Below are 16,225 nucleotides of genomic sequence, written 5' to 3'. Positions count from 1 at the left end.
ACTGGAAAATAAAAGAGAAACAAAAGCACTACAAAAGATCAGCTTTATTGTCAAAATGTTTACAATTTACACGCTGTTCAGATGCCTCATAAAGCTGGGTCGCCGGTAAGGCATTCGTCCCTGTACTCATTACTTTCACAAAGGTTATGTAATATGCAACATGCTGCCACCTGGCTTTTGATCTTGTCCATCTTGCAGTCGTTTCTTTTCATCAAGCACCGCCCACCTGCCCTTCAGTCTGCCAAAAGCGTTCTCCACCACCACTCGTGCTCGGCTTGTTTTGTTATTGTACGCAAGTTGCTCAGGCTGCTTAAACTCAGTTACAAAGCTGTATAACATGAGCACAAACAGCACAACTTCAGTCGACTCCATCTCCATCATGTCTGAGGTCGGAAGGTAAACAACAGACGCCTAATGTACAGCGAGTGGGTGGGCGTCGCAGTATACGCGGGAAAGTTTTTCTTCTTCTTCTTCTCTTGTTTTGCAGCGGATTGCAAACAACTTTAAGGTGCATACCGCCACCTACTGTACTCGCCGTGAAGTGGTTTGTGGCCTGCCAGTAAAGCCAAAGCAGAAGAAGAAGTGGCGTCAGCGGCTCATTTGCGTAATCTTCCCTCAGGGAAAAGTACTCCGGTGTGAACGCGATCTGTACTAAGTGCCCTGGGGTTAAAAGCGCCGGGGCACTTAGTGCCGGAACTAAGTACAGGAAAGTACTTGGTGTGAACGCGGTTACATAGTTACATGAAAAAAAAGTATTTAAAGTTAAAAAAAGTTATACAATTTACAAAATACACATCCTGTAACAGTTCTAAGGATTTAGCAGCCAGGTATATATTGCAGTTTTTAACGGCATATATATATATACAGGGTTGGGTGAAGTGTTTTGCCCAAAATACCAAAAATACCTCATCTGCACTTTTCCCATAAAAATGAATTGTAATCAATACTTTTAGATGTAAATGGTTTATTGTATCATTACAATGGGTCTCTGAAACAATCAGACTTTTACCACAGACACTGTTATCAGACTTTTAGCACTATTTTCCCCGCAGAAACGACTTTAAACCATCAGTGTCACTATTGTGGGGATGTAGGAATGTACCTGTGTCTGGTGCGGAGCCTCCCTGCACTTTAAATCAATTGATTTGCCTTTTTTTAATTGTATTTTCTACTGTTAATGCACTGTGCTCATGTTGGGTGATGCGCTCCCTGGAGCCCTTCTGTGGGGAAACATGGAACTGCACTTAAATCACTTAGTGCTTTTTAAGCCATTTAAAATAGTTTTTTCTCACTTTTAAAAAAGCAGCCTGATTCTCTCATTTTTCTCTGCCCCTATTTAAAACACTTTTCCTCCTATTTAAAACACTTGCTAGAGGTGAAATCTCTATTTCAGCCCTGATTTTGGCACATCTTGTAAATTAGCTAAATTTAGCCTTGTGTTTTTATTTAAGTCGCTGTTCATTGTTTGTTATATAAAGCAGATATCCTATGGACGCTGATGTGTGGATGTTGTGTCGTCTTTTGATAACTTTGTGGAGCTTGTTTTTAGCTGCATGTCTTTTTCTATCTCACTGAACAAAGTCCCTGTGTGTGAACCATAGACTGTATATATAAAGGTGTGAACTGCTTCAGCTGGCGAGGCTGGTTATGAATCAGAGGGAGGAGCTGCAGACAGTGAGGGAAGTTGAAAGTAGGAAGTCAGACTGCCAGACGCCATTTTACAGCTCGTCAGGAGGAGAACAACAGGGTGAGTGTTAACGCCAGGATCTGCTTTTTAATAACACATTCATTATTTACTCTGTCAAACTGGATGTCAGAAAATAACTTATTGGTTAACAATCTGCGTCCTAGAGTCCAATGAGACTTCTGGAAGTGTTGTACACTTTTATTACTTCCTGTTTTCTGAGAGTTTCATCAGAGTTACATAACATGTGACAGCCCAGCGCAGTCAAAATGTGTGTGCAAAGAAAATCAAATTTGAAATTACGGTTGGGGTTCAAGGTTTCCTGGTTAGGAATAGTTAACACTGACCTGTGTGTGTGTGTGTGTGAGTGTGTGTGTGTGTGAGTGTGTGTGTGTGTGTGTGTGTGTGTGTGTGTGTGGTGTGTGGTGTGTGTGTGTGTGTGTGTGTGTGTGTGTGTGTGTGTGTGGTGTGTGTGTGTGTGTGTGTGTGTGTGTGTGTGTGTGTGTGTGTGTGTGTGTGTGTGTGTGTGTGTGTGTGTGTGTGTGTGTGTGTGTGTGTGTGTGTGTGTGTATCTCTCAGACTGGAGAAGATGAGTGATGAAGAGGACAAATCTTCAGTCTCCAGCGGTCTGTCTCTGAAGAGTGACCGGTCTATGGAGAGACCTCCACTCTTCAGTAATGAACCTGGACCCTCAGACACAAAGTAAGAGTCTCCACTGTAACCTGACCTGCAGAGGATCCAGTTTGTTGGTATCTGATAACCTAAACTGTTTAATGAAACCCAGTAGAGTACATTAACAAAGTTGAATTGACCTCTTGTAGGGCTGTGCGATTATGGCAAAAATCATAATCACGATTATTTTTGTCAATAATTGATATCACGATTATTAAATACGATTATTCATTGACTTTGAAAACATCCATTTATTGAACTTTTAAATACAAATAATAATTTGAACAGTATCTTTTTAACTGTTGATTTCCCTGAGCATATAATTCAACTGAAAAACCAATACAAAAATAAATTAAATAAATGATACATTTATATTTACATTTAAATAAATAATGTCAAAATAATAAATACCAATAAACAAGATCAACAAATATTTTGGAAGCGCACTTCAACAAGCTACTAAACAAATATAAATATGATAAATAGTGCACTGTCACAACCAAGCAAAGCAAAATAATCGTTTTTTTCAATTATGTTGTTTTCGTAATTGTGGCAGGCCAAAATCGTAATTGCGATTAAAATATGATTAATTGCACAGCCCTAACCTCTTGCTTCTTGTCATCATCAGCAATAGTAAATAATCTACTAGTGAAATCATCCTCACACTCTACATGTTGGACTTTGTGTTAAATTAAGCAAATAAAATGCAAATATGTAAACGTTCACACTCGAATGAATTTGAACAACAGAAACCCACAATCACGACTCAACAACTCTAAAGATCTTTCATAAGGTGAACAGTCATAGATCAAAAGCTGCTCTTTAAATGAACTAATGTTTAAACATGTGTTGTTCCACAGACAGAGAGCAGGGTCTACGGTCTCCATGTGGTCTCTGAAGAGTGACCGGTCTAAAGATCATCCTCCAGGCTTCAGTAATGAACCTGGACCCTCAGACACAAAGTAAGAGTCTCTCCTGTAAACTGACCTGAAGAGGATCCAGTTTGATGTAATCTAATATATTAAACTGTTCTTTAATGAAATCATGTGAGCAGTTTGTAAAGGAAAAACGCAGCAGAGCAAGCTAACATTATCTAAGGATATTTCAATATGCAATTATATTATCATTGTATCTGTGTATACAATGGTTTTAAATAGCAACAATATTGATAAATACTGATTTAAAAACGATATATATTGTCCAAAACATTATTTAACTACTTGGGCATATCTATGATATGTCTTTTTAAGATGTTTATTAATAATAGTAATAACCTGGTGAGCTGGTTGTGTTTAGCATTAGCAGATAAAACAGAGTTTTGTGAAATCACATGTAGAGTCAATACGAAGACCCAGATCCGTGCCTGGCAACACGAAGGAAGTGACACATTTCAACTTGAGTGTAAAGTTTGTGACGCTCTGTTTCAAAAACCTGTCAGTGTTGAGATTGTGCTCCTGGGGTCTCTGACAGTCTGAGGGGAATCAGAGAGGAGAACAGAGCTCGACAGCAGCTCATATTAAATCAGGGTTATTCATGTTCCTGTATAACCAGAGACTGACTGTGGTGCTAACAATATAGTGACTGCTGTACTTATGACTTCATGAAGTTAATCTGAGTGTTGATGGAGCAGCTAATGTTAGCCTAGCTTTAATCAAACCCATCTCTTCAGAAAAAAAAGGAAAATAAATGTTATGCTCGTTGTGTTGGAGACAGACCTGACAAAGCATTAACTCAGGCTTTTTACAAATCAGTATCATTCTGTTATTTAGGCATCCTTTCTATATGTTTATTTATATTAATTCACAGCAGATTCTATGCAAGTTGGGTTTATAGTGCACCAGGTTAATACAGCTGTGTGTGTAGATACAGGGAACATGTGCTCCTCTGGGGGATGAATCCAGACAGGATGCTCTTTGGTTTTATGATCATGTGAATTGTAAGCTATACCTGATCACAAGGGTATATATTATATAGACCTTTTTTAAATATCAAACTAGAATGTGCCCCCTTGTTGTACCTTTGGTGAGAATCAGCCCCTCTGAAGTAAAGTGCTATAAAGGATGTGTTCCTCTCCACAGAGGGAAGAGGAAGAGTCCTGTTCCTGTGGAGGAGCAGCTGTCCAGCTGTGCTCTGTGTCAGGACGTCCTGAAGGATCCAGTCTCTACCAGCTGTGGACACTGGTTCTGCAGACAGTGCATCACCTCATACTGGGAGCAGAGACCTCCATCAGGAGACCCCTGCTGTCCCCAGTGTGGAGAAAGATCCAGAACCAGAGCTGGCCTGCAGACAGCCAGTCAGACCAGCTCTGTACGAGGTAAGAGGCCGAACTCATGCAGCGTATTATTCCTCTTCCTGGTTCATTTGTTTTGTTTATTAGGTATTCTGTTGAAGAACATAGACATTAAAATGTGTATAAAACATTTAAACTCAGTCTGTTTTTATTAGTTTTATTGTTATATTCTCAAAAGCATTTTCTGATTCTCTCCTGTTTCCTTCTCTTCCAGCAGAGAGTGGTCTGCAGGAGGTTTTAGATGAACATAGGCTCAGTCTGAGGAGGAGATGTGAACGTGTGACTGAAGGAACTGATGAAAGTGAAACCCTCCTCAACAGGATCTTCACTGAGCTCTACATCACACAAGGCCAGAGTGAAGAGGTTAATACCCAACATGAGGTGAGGCAGCTGGAGGCAGCTTCCAAGAAAGAGACCCTCCATGACTCTCCAATCAAGTGCCAGGACATCTTTAAAGCCTTACCTGACCAACAGACTCTCATCAGAGCGGTCCTGACCAACGGAGTCGCTGGAGTTGGAAAAACCTTCTCAGTGCAGAAGTTCACTCTGGACTGGGCCGAGGGTTTGGGAAACCAAGATGTCACTCTGGTGATCCCGCTCTCCTTCAGGGAGCTGAACCTGATCAAAGGTGAGCAGTACAGTCTTCTCAGGCTGCTCCATGTTTTCCATCCGACCTTACAGAAGGTCACAGCAGAGCAGCTGGCTGTCTGCAAAGTGCTGCTCATCTTTGACGGCCTGGATGAAAGCAGACTTTCTCTGGACTTCAGAAACAATGAGGTTGTGTCTGATGTCTCACAGCAGTCCTCAGTCAACGTGCTGCTGACAAACCTCATCAGGGGGAAGCTGCTTCCCTCGGCTCTCGTCTGGATAACTTCCAGACCTGCAGCGGCCAATCAGATCCCTCCTGAGTGTGTGGACAGGGTAACAGAAGTACGAGGCTTCACTGACGCCCAGAAGGAGGAGTACTTCAGGAGGAGATCGAGTGATGAAGACCTGTCCAGCAGAATCATCTCTCACATCAAGAGCTCCAGGAGCCTCCACATCATGTGTCTGATCCCAGTCTTCTGCTGGATCACTGCTGCAGTTCTGGACCACATGTTGACTACAGACCAGAGAGGAGAGCTGCCCCAGACCCTCACTGACATGTACTCACACTTCCTGCTGGTCCAGACCAAGAGGAAGAAGCAGAAGTATGAAGCGGGACATGAGACGAGTCCACAGCAGCTGACGGAGGCTGACAGGGAGCTTCTTCTGAAGCTGGGGAGGCTGGCGTTTGAACATCTGGAGAAAGGAGACATCATGTTCTACCAAGAAGACCTGCAGCGCTGTGGTCTTGGTGTCACCGAGGCCTTGGTGCACTCAGGAGTTTGTACAGAGATCTTCAAAAGAGAGAGAGTGATCTTTGAGAAAACAGTCTACTGCTTTGTTCATCTGAGCATTCAGGAGGTTTCTGGCTGCCAGTCTACATGTTGCACTGTTACACCAACAGGAACACAGCGGTACTGAAGGACTTCCTGCAGGGAGACTGGGACTATGAGAACAGTAAAAACAGTGATCAGGATTACCCATCCCTGGATGTCTTCCTAAAGGGAGCCATGGCGAAATCCCTCAGAAGTGAAAATGGCCATCTGGACCTGTTTGTCCGCTTTCTCCACGGCCTCTCTCTGGAGTCCAACCAGAGACTGTTAGGAGGCCTGCTGGGTCGCACAGACAAGCGTCCAAAAACCATCAAGAGACTCTTAGGAGGCCTGCTGGGTCGCACAGACATCCAGAGAGCCATCAGCAACCTGAAGAAGATGAGCAGTGATGATATCTCTCCTGACAGGACCATCAACATCTTCCACTGTCTGACAGAGATGAAGGACCACTCAGTACATCAGGAGATCACAGAGTTCCTGAAGTCAGAGAACAGATCAGAGAAGAAACTCTCTGTGATCCACTGCTCTGCTCTGGCCTACATGCTGCAGATGTCAGAGGAGGTTCTGGATGAGTTGGACCTGAAGAAGTACAAAACATCAGATAAGGGGAAACAGAGACTGATTCCAGCTGTGAGGAACTGCAGGAAGGCCAAGTAAGTCCAGATGTGATTAACTTTATAAACTAATGTGGATCAGGAGTTTAATTATTCAAATAAACACTATAACATTTCTGCTGTTTAAATACTGAGAGCAAAATAAACCAACACTGTTCTTCTATTTATTTATAATAATAGTTAAACTGAAGCGTTTCTCTCTTCATATTGAGTGATGGAGGCGACATGTCAAACACATGAAGGACTCTAGAGGTTTCTCAGCATGTGATCACACCACACAGCAGGACTTACAGTTATCAGTTATTATTACTTTCTAGTAGTTTCTTTATCATTAAACACACACACGTTTTTATCACAATGTGTTAGAGTTTAAAATAAGATCTATATCAGATCCCACCAATACCAGAGTTATGTCTTAATACTCATATAGTGAGAACATCTGATGGTATTCAGGTTAAAATATTGAAACTTTATTGGTTTGTTAACTGTGTTTGTGTGCACAATACATTTCCAGATGCTCAGAGAAACCAAAACATCCATCATTCACATCTAAATATTAATTAACATTTAAATATGTACATCTCTAATATTGTCAAGTGATTTATTTAATTTCTGTTTCTATGGTAACAGTCAGTGACAGCAGGAGCACAGACATGTGATCAGATCACATTGACACACATTACACTCTCTTATCATATATTATTAAAATGGACTAACAGCAAATCTCAATCAGAACATCTCAAATATGTTTTTCATCAAATGCTTGAGGTCATTATGTTTCCTCTTTTTTTAACACATGTTGTAATTTATGTGTTATTATAGACTTGGTGGCTGTAGACTCTCAGAGACTCACTGTGAAGTCGTGGCCTCAGCTCTGAAGTCTGAGCCCTCTCATCTGAGATATCTGGACCTGAGTGACAACGATCTGCAGGATTCAGGAGTGGAGCTGAGCTCTGGACTAAAGAGTCCAAACTGCAGACTGGAGGCTCTCAGGTCAGTTCACTGACTGAACTTCATCTGTTTGTAGTTATCATTTTCTGAATTTGAAAAAAAGACATTAATGTTTTTTTTCCACTTTTGCTAATGACTGAATATTGATCAGAGTAACAAAGAGAAGGTGAATGTGTGAGGGAGAGAGTTTGAGCTTCCACAGACTCACTCTGTGCTCCATGAGTCAGTGGAGATGCTGTCAGTACTGATGAGCTGTGAGGGAGATGAAGGAGTTGTTCAACATCTGATCAAAGTTAAAGTTCCAGATTATCAATGGATTGTTTCTACATCATCTCTGAGATTAAAGGTCTGCTATCATGCAAAAGTCACTTTCTGATGTCTTTTCTACATCATTATGTGTCCCCGGTGTGTCCCTATGTGTCCCCGGTGTGTCCCTGTGTGTCCCTATGTGTCCCCGGTGTGTCCCTGTGTGTCCCTATGTGTCCCCGGTGTGTCCCTATGTGTCCCCTATGTGTCCCTATGTGTCCCCGGTGTGTCCCTATGTGTCCCCGGTGTGTCCCTATGTGTCCCCGGTGTGTCCCTATGTGTCCCCGGTGTGTCCCTATGTGTCCCCGGTGTGTCCCCGGTGTGTCCCCATGTGTCCCCGGTGTGTCCTCGGTGTGTCCCCGGTGTCAGGAGACTCACAAAGTGTCAGGAAACAAAACCCTCTCTCTTTTCCTCCGTACCCACATCTCTAAAAACGGGGGAACAACGGAGCTGATCCAGATTTGCTGCGTCATGACGGCATTACTAAATTGTGGGCGGGCTTTACACCAACGGGCCAATCAGAAATGTTGCTGTCAGAAACAATGAGACGTGTTCTGGAAGTAATATGGTCTGTGTTTACATTAGCATGCTAACACTCAGAGCTAACCTGTACTGGAGAGAGCATGTGTGAAGAAGCAGGAAATAAGAAGGAACTCACCTTGTGGTAAACCTGAGAGAGAGAAAGAGTTTGAGCTCCATGCTGTTTCAGATATAATCCTTGATGTGGTTTGGAACATGATATGGAGTTTAATCACGGCAGCATTTAGCTGAGTTTCTGCTGGTAGAATTCTGATCAGGCATTAGCTCCACCTCCTTTTTTTTTTTCAAGCTAAGGACCCGAACCTGCTCTTCTCTAACAGATGAAACAGAGGGATGTGTGGGATTTCTTTAAAACCCTGTTTAACTCTGAACAGATTATTAAACCTGGAGTTATTTCAAACAGGAACTTTGTTTTCTAAAGTTACATCATGTTTTCTTTATTCAGTCTGATGAGCTGCAGTTTGTCAGAGATCAGCTGTTCTGCTCTGATCTCAGCTCTGAAGTCCAACATCCATCTGAGAGATCTGGACCTGAGTCACAACGATCTGCAGGATTCAGGAGTGGAGCTGCTGAGAGATCTTCTGGAGAGTCCAGACTGCAGACTGCAGGCTCTCAGGTCAGTTCACTGACTCTCTGTTACTGCTGGAGATCTCATGTTTCATTAGTTATTCAACCTGATTCTTCTACATAATTAACTTACATCTATTAAGTTGTAAATGTTCTTTTATTCATACTTTCATTTGTAGGTACTAAAGTAAGAACTGCAGAGATAAATGTTGACTGATTCTTAAAGGAACTGTAATAGATGTTAGTTGTGAAAAGTAAATCTATGTTTTTAATATTTAGTAAACGATAACGTCTGAATAAAGTTCATCTGAAGTAATATTAGTTTTACAGGATAAAGTTGACTTTCTGAAGAAGACATGTTTTTGTTCCCATTCATTTCAATGTTGAATAACACATCTGATTATAAACAGATTTGTATCCTCATCATGTTTTCTTTATTCAGACTGAGTCACTGCAGTTTGTCAGAGATCAGCTGTTCTGCTCTGGCCTCAGCTCTGAAGTCCAACATCCATCTGAGAGAGCTGGACCTTGGTTACAACAATCTGAAGGGTTCAGATGTGAAGCTGCTGAGAGAACTTGTGGAGAGTCCAGACTGCAAACTGGAGCTACTCAGGTCAGTAAGGGGTCTCTGCTGGTTCAGCAGTATTGTATGAACCACAGGGAGGTGTTTCTCTCACTGGGGAAACAGATCAGTGATGTTACCCACTGACTGCAGGCTCTTTCATTCTTCCATCAACTATAGAAGGCTAGCTGAACATGCAAAGCCACACTTTAGTAATCAACTCTCTAACAGACATATGGGGTTTTACAGAAGAGTGGGAAAGGTAGTCTGTTCTTATGGGATGTTTTTAGTTTCTAGCCCAGCGGTGTCCAAACTGCGGCCCGGGGGCCAAAAGCGGCCCTCGGCCAATTCTGAAGTATAATGGAATATGTCCCACAAAGGAAACTTCTGCTTGTCTTATATTGTACTTCTTAAATATATATGTACACATATATTACACAGTAGTATTCATGTGTTAATAATCCCACCTTTAAAATAAACTCAGTCAATTAAAGCTGAAAACATTTCCTAACAAATCTAACTTGATAAGAAAAAAGCCCAATAACTTATTGTTATAACAAGCGTGAAATAAACCCTTCATATTTCCTGTAATTATAATCAATCTGAAGCTCCTGTTTAAAGGAATGAGCTGCTAACAGAATACAGTAAACCCTCTGGAGAGCTGAGAGCTGTTTTGTTTCTTAAAGCATCCTCAAGTAACAAGCATCCTTTACCTTCATTTGATTGAGTTTCCTGACTTATAACTGAACTTATGAGGCAACATACCTCTAGAGAGCGGCCCAGACCTTTATATATTTTTCTGTATGTGGCCCTCGGTGAAAAAAGTTTGGACCCCCCTAATCTAGACCAATGAGTGGTTACTTCCTGTAATGCAGCTGAGAGCTGTGGCAGGCAGTCGTAGTGTTTGCAGAGAAGATATGATGGGATGTAAAGCATGAGATCAGGACTCTGAAGCTGACTCAAAGAACACACACTTATTTTAAACTGGATCTTAAACTGTTGGATTGTGTTCATCTCTACAGGATCAGAGGAGAGACGATCAGAGCCACAATCCAGAAGACCTGTGAGTACTGAAACCATATCCTCCATTCATCAAGATATGAAACTCTTTAATGGAGCATGACCTCAGAGGAAAACAACACTCTTCTTTCTCTCTTCATCATTCTGGCTGTTTCTCTTTGTTTAATTATCATCATTATTCTCTCTCTCTCTCCTTCTCCTCTCAGGTGACAGGAAGTGAAGACACACAGAAAGGTGAGAGGTCGTACCGTGTGAAGTTTATTTATTGAGGTTTCAACACGTTTTTCTGGTGTTCCAGACAAATCTGTAAGCTCAGGTTTTCTTTGTTCTCAGTTTATTCATCACGGGGCGAGTTTGAGACGTGAAGAGGAGCGTGGAGGCATTTTGGAAAATAAAGAAGAAGGCTGCAGCTGATGAGAGACTTCCTGTTGGCTCTCCTCAATATGAAATGAACAAAAACAATCAATTGTACTTAAAGCTTTTCTTAAGAAGAAAGATGTGTTGCACATACACCTGCTGCTACCTACCACCACCTCCCACCCATCCCGGCACCAAAGAGGAGACTCCATCGACCCCAGATACCCCAACTCACTCTTCTTCAGGTTAGCTTGGAGCCCCGCCTTTACCTGCCCCAACACCTCACTTTGAACGATGTAGTCATCCGGATATCTGCATACTGAGAGTGGGACGCAGGAGCCGGTCAATGAGCTGCTGGAAGGGGGTCCACTGGACTGGAGGGGCGCTTGGATCTGGAGTATTTGAACCTAGCTGGAGGGCTATTGGTGCCCCCTGTGGACCCAAAGAGACTCTTTTGGTTGGGGTAATGAGGTGGAAGTTATCTGCACCTATTAGTAGGAGAGGCTGCACTTTGGGAAAAGAGGGAAGGGGAAGGCCTTGTAGGCGGAGATAGTGTTTCTTGAGTTCATCCACAGGATCACTCTAGTCCACAAGTGAAAGTCTGTCGGAGGTGAATGTGTCTTTGATGAGGAATGTTTTCTTGGGATTGAAAGAGGGTTATATCTCAAAGGTCACTGAGGCTCCATTTCAGAATAATATATATGATATGTTTTATAATGATTGATCATTAAAGTGTTCTCAAAGCTGGTAAAGGTAGCATCTCTCCATCCCCTCATATAGCTATTTTCGGTAGGCCCCCAGATGAAATCAACATTACAAACACTCAAACCAATGTCATTGCCTTTACCTCCTTGATTGCTCGTAGGAAAATCCTTCTTTTGTGGAAATCTCCTTTACCTCCCTCTTTTAAAATGTGGCTGAGTGATACTATGTCTCTTCTAAAGTTGGAAAAAATTCAGTTGACTCTCCGGGGTTCCTCAGATAAGTTTTACGCTCATTGGAGGCCACTGATCAGCTATGTAGACCGTCTTCCCCCTGATATGGTGTCGCTGTAGGGATTCTCCCTTTATCTGTCTCTAATTCCGATATGATTACTCCCCTGTCCGCCACACATGCAGCCCGTGTGACATCCCTGGATATGTGTTAGTATGTGTACATGTATGTATGTATGCAGGTATGTGTATGTGCATGTATATTATTGTATCTATCATTTTGTATGTAATTGATGTACTGTTGCCTCAGTGCTCCGGGAGGGGTGGTTGGGATGGGGCGGGGTTAAGGGAAAGTGAGTAAGGGTTCTTTTGGGGGGAAAATGAAAATGCCTTAATTGCTGTAATGCACTGTTACTCTTTTTTTCCATGTGAATAAAAATATTTTGAAAAAAAAAAAAAAAGCTGGTAAAGCTGCAGCTAGTTTGAATGACTTTGTATACTGCAGGGTAGCTTGTGAATTTACTCCAGGTGGAACTAAAGTCTGATTTAACACTTGGTTATATTTCACATCATTCATCCACATCTGTAAAGTAACTAAAGGGAAATACATGTAGTGGAGTCAAAGTACACCTTTACCTCTGAATTGTAGTGGAGTAGAAGTAGTACACAGTTGCATAAAAAAGAAAACTAAGCTTCATCTCCAAGCCCAATGGCCTTGGAAGAGCTGCTAAGGAAAAGGAAAGACATCTGGAGACTTTGGAGAGACAGCTAACGGACAAACTCAAGGAACTGAAAGACACTCCCTAACAGGCCGTATGCTGTTTAGCCTTACCTTGAATGATTCAGTGCAGTGTTCTGTGCAGGTTTTCTGTTTGCTTTTTCAACTCAAGGAGCTCAAAGACTGATTGAAAGTTGATTTGATTTGCATAATTTCTGATTGCTGATTCAATGTGAAGGAAAATTCACATTTGAGTTTATACAGTATATGTGTGCATATAATGCCCCCTTTGGCCTAACCTGGGAGAGCCTTATGTTTACTGCCAACCTAAGGACCTTCAACATGTTAATAAAGAATGTATTGAAAAGTTATATGGCGGATTGTTGTATATTGGCTCAGCCAGGTTATAGAGAACCGCAGTGACGGGTCCTAAAACCCGGAAGTAAACTTCTTCCGGTTCCTTCGACAAAAACGCAGTGCAATTTCTCCATAGGATTTTGGAAAATAGCTGGAAATAAGGTCTGTGGTTGAGACACATTTAAGAGACGGATCACGTTGTGTTCAGCCGGATAATCTCCACATGTCTACCCTACTTTTATAATGTTCTAATCATAAATCTAATCGATAGATTTATGATCGATAGATTTATGATTAGAAAATTATAAGAGATGTGGATATTATCCGGCTGAACAAAACGTGATCCGTCTCTTAACCTGTTACGCACCGCCCCCCCGGTACCGGGCGGATAAACGCGTCATTTGCAGGAAACAACGTCTAAGGAATCTTAATATTTAATAAACTATGAATGTTTTATATCCATGTAACGGGAAGAAACTCAGCTAACTGATCTTTTAAAAAAAGAAATCCAAAAAACAACCACAATGCTAACACTCAGCCTCTGAATTAGCCACGAGCGAAAAAATGTAACCTAAAACGGCACCTAAACTCACTCATAACTCCCTTATTACTTATCCTAGATGCACAGCCAACCCATCGATTAGCATCTCCTGGAGACACAGAATCTGTGTAAAAAACCTCAACACTCAGTGATAAACATTTGCGACGCTATAAACGAAAGCGTACATCAGAACATGTGGAGCTAGGTAGCTAGAAACGCTAACATGGCTTACCTTGGTCAAAACTGGTCTTCAATGGCATTAAAACGATAAAAAAACGATGCTGCAGTTAATCCATAGGTTAATCCAATGTGTCTGTGCCCTCTTTGAAATGATTTCTGATAATCCATAAACAATAAAACTGCTTTTTCGTTTCCAAATGTCAGAGCTAGAGATAGGTCCACTCTGATGCTAAATTACATGCGCGAAGCCCCCACCTCTTCTCTTCACAACGTGTGTGTGTGGGGGACTCCCCCTTCGATTCTATTGGCTCTAACGGTCAGAAAGAGGTGTCAACCATCCAAATCGACCAAGGGGGGCCAGAGATATGGAAAAAAAAACATTTTCACCCAAATCACCTCAGAGGTGGAGTGATTTTGGCTAAACCTCTCTAAAAAGGTCAAATGTCACTTGTTTTGCATCAATCTTGATACAGGGTACTTATTATATGTTGTACTTTGGATTCCTAGAGCTTTTAGTCTACTAACCCATCATCCAAGGGTGGTTTTCACTATAAGTAAAAAAGAATTTTTGGACGGACACTATAATTTACAGTTTTTTACTATGTAAAATCTAAATTTTCTTTAAAATAAAAAACATCTATATTGATTCTGACACCTCTACATCCAACTCACAGATGTAACCTTGCTTTGATAAAATAAATCATTCATATAACCCTTTTAGAAGTTAAGTTGTAGTCATTTGTTTTGGGCATGTCATTTTCGAGCCTGAAACATGAAAAACAGGCTTGGTGCTTAACAGGTTTGTGTCTCAACCACAGACCTTATTTCCAGCTATTTTCCAAAATCCTATGGAGAAATTGCATTGCGTTTTTGTCGAAGGAACCGGAAGAAGTTTACTTCCGGGTTTTAGGATGCGTCACTGCGGTTCTCTATATGGGATGCCCAGTCTACTTACAGATGGGTCACTCATTTTGAAATATTACACTTTGTTTTCTTTTTCTTTAATTTATCATCCTCATGTAGAATGCTATCACGAAACACACATTTGGTTGTTTATAGCATAAAGAACGTCTGATTTAATGTGAGGTAGGGAAATAATCATTTGAGGATAAGTATGTGTATATAAATATGTAATTTACAACAGCTGTAAGATTCTTGATAAGCTTGAAATGCACCTTAAAAATGCTTGAAAAGTGCTTGAATTTGACTTTGGAAAAGGTGTAAGAATCCTGAATCTTGCAAAATGTCACCTAATTTGTGGAGGTAAATATTAAAACAATTCACCTTGAGTTGGCTGCTGAAAATGTACACATGCGGCCCTTTAATAATCACACTAACCAGTAGATCACGTCATTCACTTCATAGCACTGGCCAACTATTGCAGACCAGTCCAGGGACTTCTTTAACATGTAATGGTATTCTGTGGACAATCCACCTGATTGGCTGCAGCTCGTCCACTTTTTCAGAAGAACAGAAGTGTTTGCTTGCGACTTTAAAGTGTTTCAATGGATAAAGGTAGTGTGTGTAAAAGAAATCCACTGAAGCCTTTGCACACTGATGGAGAGATGTGTAGTTATAACTACTGTCACCTTTGTTGGTTTTTACAGGAGGGGACACACGAGGGAAGCAGCTAAATCTCTAGGTAGCCTATGTTTTCATATATAAATATATAGTGGAATAAATATATACATATACAATTGTACTTAAGTATAGTACTTGAGTAAATGTATTTAATTAATGGCCAGCAAGCCTTTATCTTACCTCACTTCCTCTCACTTTTACTTAAGTGCAGAAGTGTAATACATTCGCAGTAATGGCAGATTAGGGACTGTGATCCAGGTAAAAGGACCCGGATGTGGTGCCAGGTGTAGTGCAGAATTCCAGCAAGCTTCGCCCCTCCTCTGTGACCACTCACTGTGGATCTGGATCACAGGCAGGCTGCAAACACTCAGGACATGTTGCATGCTCCTTAACTTTCCTCCATGTTTTTACAACGTTGCGTAAAAAAGGAGAAACCCATGTTTGTTGTTTACTTGGAGATTATGGCAGAGCTTGTGAGGTGACAGGAGTCAGGAGAAAATGCCTCAGCACACCGGGGTGTAACCGAAGGGGATCAGGCCCGAGGATGGGAGGAGGGTCGGCCGGGGATTTGTGAAGCCGAGCCGACCTGCTAAAGTAAACTGCGGACGGGGATCCACCTGCGGCACGCCCCCGGGCAGCTGGAACAAATAGCGGACCTCTGTCCTCCATCCAGGTCATCTGCTCCTGTGTCACACACTGTGGGAGACCGTGGATGTGTCCGGAGAGAAGAAAGAGGTGAGTGAGTTTACCTGCGGACATAAAGCCTGTATTGTTTAATGCTCCACGCTGGGATGCACCTAGAGCGACATCCGTGCGTAATTCACTGGTGCGGGGAATATTCTCTCTGAGTCGAGTGATTCCTTTAGTATTCTTTTATCTGCAGACTTTAAGGGGAAGGTAACTTGTGTTGTTTTAGTGTGGCGTTTGTCCATATC

At 41.7% G+C, this 16,225-nt stretch overlaps 2 long non-coding RNA genes across 2 annotated transcripts; both read left to right on the top strand.

Annotated features, from left to right (window-relative positions):
- The first annotated feature begins 1,669 nt into the window (after nucleotides 1–1,669).
- On the top strand, nucleotides 1,670–3,270 carry LOC117497772. Its single transcript, XR_004557462.1, has 3 exons — nucleotides 1,670–1,747; nucleotides 2,264–2,386; nucleotides 3,217–3,270. It is a non-coding gene; the product is annotated as an uncharacterized LOC117497772 (long non-coding RNA).
- A 6,229-nt stretch (nucleotides 3,271–9,499) lies between these two features.
- On the top strand, nucleotides 9,500–11,728 carry LOC117497771. Its single transcript, XR_004557461.1, has 4 exons — nucleotides 9,500–9,655; nucleotides 10,627–10,667; nucleotides 10,831–10,858; nucleotides 10,958–11,728. It is a non-coding gene; the product is annotated as an uncharacterized LOC117497771 (long non-coding RNA).
- Nucleotides 11,729–16,225: the final 4,497 nt, after the last annotated feature.

Source organism: Trematomus bernacchii, unplaced genomic scaffold (assembly GCF_902827165.1).
Source record: "Trematomus bernacchii unplaced genomic scaffold, fTreBer1.1, whole genome shotgun sequence".
Taxonomy (NCBI): Eukaryota; Metazoa; Chordata; class Actinopteri; order Perciformes; family Nototheniidae; genus Trematomus; species Trematomus bernacchii.
Note: the sequence above shows the minus strand (reverse complement) of the source record. Positions and strands in the feature narration are given on the sequence as shown.